Here is a 4,668-nt window from a genome sequence, read left to right as displayed (position 1 = left end):
CGCCCCGCCCCGCCGGGAGACAATGCGGCCGGGCCGAGCGCTGCGCCCGCAGGCCGCCACACAGCCCGGCACGGGCCCCCGCAGCTACCGAGGGTCGCGGTAAATACCCGGCGTGGGACAAGTCTGTCCGGCTGCGGAGTTTGTAACGCTGGCAGCCGCGTTAAGATAACAGTGCTCTCGCTCTGCTCTTCGTAGAGACCCGCTCCGAGTGCTGAGTGCGAGCCCAGAGATTCCCAGGTGAAGGCTGGGAGTGCCTTAGGCAAGTGTCGGCTGTCCCCGGGGCTCTTCGCCAGCAGCGTTTGTGCACTCAGTATCCCAGAATATCCTGAGTTGGAAGGGACCCATGAGATTCTTTTAGTTCAGTTCAGCACTGACGTGTATTTTGTTTCCCCTCCGATGGCAGATAATAACCCATTGTCTGTCTTGGCTCCTGGGCAAACACCCTAAAACTCTGTCATGCCAGAATAATACAAGCAGAAATGTAGAAAGAAATTATGTGAAGAAAGCTGGCTGGGACACTTGCCTTGTGTTCAGCCTCACCAGTCTAGGACAGGTTGCAGTCTTAAATCTCATAGCTGGATACATCATTAGGTGACTTAATGGCTCTTTAAAAAAATTGGCCTCTGCAAACTATCTTAACCATAATTTTGCTCCTGTTTTTTCCAGAGTTGAATATCATTTACTGAATCTCATTCTGAGTGTGAAAACTCTCACAAAGGCTGTAACTGCTTCGTTTCTTCCTTCAAAACAAGAGTTTGCAGAACCGCCTCTGTTGACTGCCTTTCCTGGTTGCTGTCCAGTCAACATCTGCTGCAGCCATCACCGTCACCGTCACCATCAGGGCACGCCTGTGGCACTGACCTCATCCCTGGCCTCTGCTAACTCAGAAAGCTGTCCCTCTCTCAGCAACAACACCCACTGGACATGCAAGAGCTAAAGACATTGTCATTCAGATTTTCAGATAAGGCATAGCAGCCAAGCCCTCCTAGCCTCCAGAGCATACCTTCTCTGTTGGGCCTTTCTTTCCTGAAAGAATGCTTAAAACAGCAGCAGCAAAGAAAGAGGAAGAGCAAAATTACTTCCTTCACAACAGGTTAAGAGATAAATGATCGGCTTCCCTCCAAAAGTAATTGCTGTAGAGAACCAAATTAATAATTTTACTTTATTAAGAGGAAAACTTTAGCAATATTTTAAGTGTGTTCACTAATGATTTAAGAATGTGCCAGATAGAACATTTAGATCACTCTTCTACATTTATGCTTATTGCATACTTGTGGGCAAAAGGTAAGATAATAGAAGCTTTCACAATTCATCAATATTGAGATCCCTCAGGCTGTGTCTTTGTAAGCTCTGACTGTAGAATAGCTAGTATTTCAGGACACTAGGTAAGTGATCTGATGCCCAACACATGTGAAAACTCATGCTAACACACGCATCTTTAATCTTTAAAAGGAGCAAGACGAAAATCAACAAAGGAAAAGCTACAGCTGGTTGTCATACATTAATTTCTTATTTCACACATCTAAGATCCTCCATAGTGCAGATATTACATCCTGTGTACCATACCTATCACAGCCTACACAATAAAGGAAAATGAACATATTTAAATTGTGTGGTTTTGCTTTGGGTTGTGGATCTCAAATTTTCAGTACATGTGAGCTCATTAATCCTAATAAATTTTCTTATGATTACTTTTGGGAAAGGAGAGGAGTGGGAGAAAAAGAAGAAGAGGGAGAGGAAAGGGAATTCAGGCCAAAAGGACATAGACCCTATTTCTCCATTTTTCTGTTTGCAACTGGAGTCTTCTCAAGGACAAAACAAGGCTTCTCCAGAGGAAGAACGGAATTCTTGCAGTGCCTTCCATAAGAGAGAGTTACTCAAAAGTCACTCTCATTTGTGCTCTGTTTGGAGATATGCTAGTTTAAATGTAAAGATGTTGCAAGAGGTTTTCTGACTTTTATTTTCCGTGCATACTCTGCTCAATGAGTTGCCAGCACAGAATCTGACATAATTAATTTTAAGGTCATACCATCAGTTTAGAGTTGTAGTTAATTGCCTTTTCCATGCGAACTGCCAGTAGGAAGAAATCAGAGTATCAAGGATCCATTTGATTAAAATGACCCTTAATATATGGTGTTATTCTCTAGCAGCTGTGCCAGATTAACTCAAATACAAATGAAAGCAAATGGGCTGAAAACATCCTGAGCTTTGGGCACTGTGCTGCGTGCCAGCACAACAGAGCCTTTGTTACAAGGCAGAACAGTGCTCTCACAACAGAGTTACCGCTTCCAGCTTCAGTTGTTGTGCTTCTAGAAAAATCAGCCTTCAAAGAAAAACAAACAAAACCCCCAAACACCTATGGGGACTGGACACCAACTCATGGTGGCACTGGTGCCATTGATCTCAGGTGCCACCAGATGTGACACTGGCCATCCTGTACAGCACCCCACAGACCTGTAATACACCTTCACTCTTGCTGCACTTGCCACCGGGCTCAGGGGGGTGCTGCCAGGCACAGCCTTGTACCTGCTGGGCTGGAAATCCTCCACCTCAAGTGATTTACCTTGCTGCCTTGCTTGTTATTTGCTTCCACATTGCCCTGCAAGAGAGAGGCAATTTAATTTACTAGTAGCACAAAAATGAATTTGAGCAGTTAAGTTAATGTAAGTCAGCAGTATCCAGTGTACTGGCTAGAGATGTAACTTACAGAAGAGTCCCGTTCATAAAAGGTATATACAGAAAATAAGCAAATAACTATATGTAGTGGGAAAAGTATAGGCTGGCAGCAATGAATTGTAAATAAAATCTGTAGAACGTTTTCTACACTGTAGGCTTTTCTACTACTTTAAAACCTTATGTATTTGTCATACAGCCAGATTCATGTTGGAAAAACAGTGAAAAAAGCCCCTTCTATGTTGATAAACAGTATCAGGCGGTTTGGGAAGTGAAAGTGACGATAAAATACAAGCATTCAGTGCACATTCAAAACATCACAGAAACAAACAAAAGATCTGTGGAATTCAGCTCATGAGCTACCATTCACTGGCTTCTGAAGGTAAGCCACATTCACCTATTAGCATTGAGATTTGAAATTCCCCTTTAAACACAAATACTAGGTTTTAATCCTGAACTGTGGAGTGATTGTTTCTTCTGAAACAATTACAACAAAGCCTTAAATTGTGCTTATAATAGAATTTGAAACTTGAGTCTCAAATAGCCCAAACCCATGAGATTTTGTTTACTGACCAGCACAGGCTGAAAGCTCTGGCAACTGTGAGTAGACAGCACCTAGCACATTTTGAAGGATCTATGTTTTGTTGTACTCATACTTATCAGAGGGTGTGTAAAACAATATTTTAAAAGCTTGGCCATAAATTTTAATTTCTTCACTTTAATTATATATAAAAAAAGATAAATCCTTCATTTTATCAAGGTATGAGTGACATGCCTGTAAGGAGATAAAGCAGTATGAAACTTTGCAAGATTCTCAAGAATCTGGAGTGTTTTCTGGGTTTTTTTCATGTGCTCTTAATGCTCAGGTAGAAACAATGAAGTATCCTCAGATATCATCATGTCCTTCCAAGTACTATAGGCTGTTGGATTGTACTTCCTGCAGAAAGCCCAGCAGTGACTTCTATTACTTTCTTTAATTACTTTTTATTTTCTGTAAAATACAGTCTTCATAACTTGGTCTTGTATAAAATAAAATAAAATAAAATAGAAGCCTAAAACCTGAATTTCCTGAGTAATATTTAAAAGGAAGCAAAGCTATCTGTGGTTAGTATTTTGCTGCTCAGATTTCTTAAATATGAACGTGGCTTCCTTATTAATTTATTTCATATTGTGAAGGGAAAATGGTTTATGGCTGGCAACAGATCCCAAGCATTTTTAATACAAGGGGGATTGCCATCCCTTCTTCACAGCACCTAACAAAGTAAGAAATTTGGTTCTCATGTCCTTCCCCTGTGGGCCTGTCCTGCCACAAACATGACCTGAGATACAAGGGCAGGGATCTTGGTCCTATAGCCTCAGTGAGAAGGTACACAGCAGCAGAATGGAGATGGGCATGTCTCAGGTCATGTTTGTGGCCACAGGGGAAGGATGTGTGGACCAACTTTCTGGTTCTGTTAGGTGCTTGTGCCATACCACTGAGCAGGTTTGGTGGGATGTCTGCAGCATACTCTGTCTTCTGATGGCTCAATCTGATCAGGGATTACTGCTGGTGTTTGCTAAGGAAAAGGAACTGTACTTACCATACTAGTTATCACATGAGGCATAACAGCTCTGAGAAGACTGAAATGTTCTGAAATGCTAACTCTAAATGCTAACTCTGAAATGCTAGCTATAGAAGTAACAGAGAGCTGATAGTCAATGACATTTTGAATGACTTCTGTACAAAGCACCTAATGTTCTGCTGGAGCCATATTTGCAGCTCCATGCTGCAGCTTTCTTCTGCTTGCACCACAAAAAAGGAAAGAATGGGGAATTTTCTAATGAGACTTGATTACCATCTCCCTGCAACTCCCTTACTCTTAAGCCATGGAGTGTATTACCACTGCAGAGGCAGCCATATTCAGTACCACCACCATTTTTGCTTATATTAGATTTACATTTCAATTCCTGCTTCAAAATTAATTATTAGCAAAATGTTCACAGCATAAAAGAGGT

General features: G+C 41.8%; 1 protein-coding gene across 2 annotated transcripts in view; it reads right to left on the bottom strand.

The window, feature by feature from the left end:
* SESTD1 (SEC14 and spectrin domain containing 1) overlaps positions 1-130 on the bottom strand; it is a 49,784-nt gene extending 49,654 nt beyond the window's left edge. The window contains exon 1 of one of the 2 annotated variants that reach the window (XM_015635158.3): positions 108-130. The gene's annotated coding sequence lies outside the window, so the exon portion shown is untranslated. The remainder of the gene's footprint in view (positions 1-107) is intronic. The other variant, XM_015635157.3, reaches the window with a different exon arrangement.
* Positions 131-4,668: the final 4,538 nt, after the last annotated feature.

This window comes from Parus major, chromosome 7, assembly GCF_001522545.3.
Source record: "Parus major isolate Abel chromosome 7, Parus_major1.1, whole genome shotgun sequence".
NCBI lineage: Eukaryota > Metazoa > Chordata > Aves > Passeriformes > Paridae > Parus > Parus major.
Note: the sequence above shows the minus strand (reverse complement) of the source record. Positions and strands in the feature narration are given on the sequence as shown.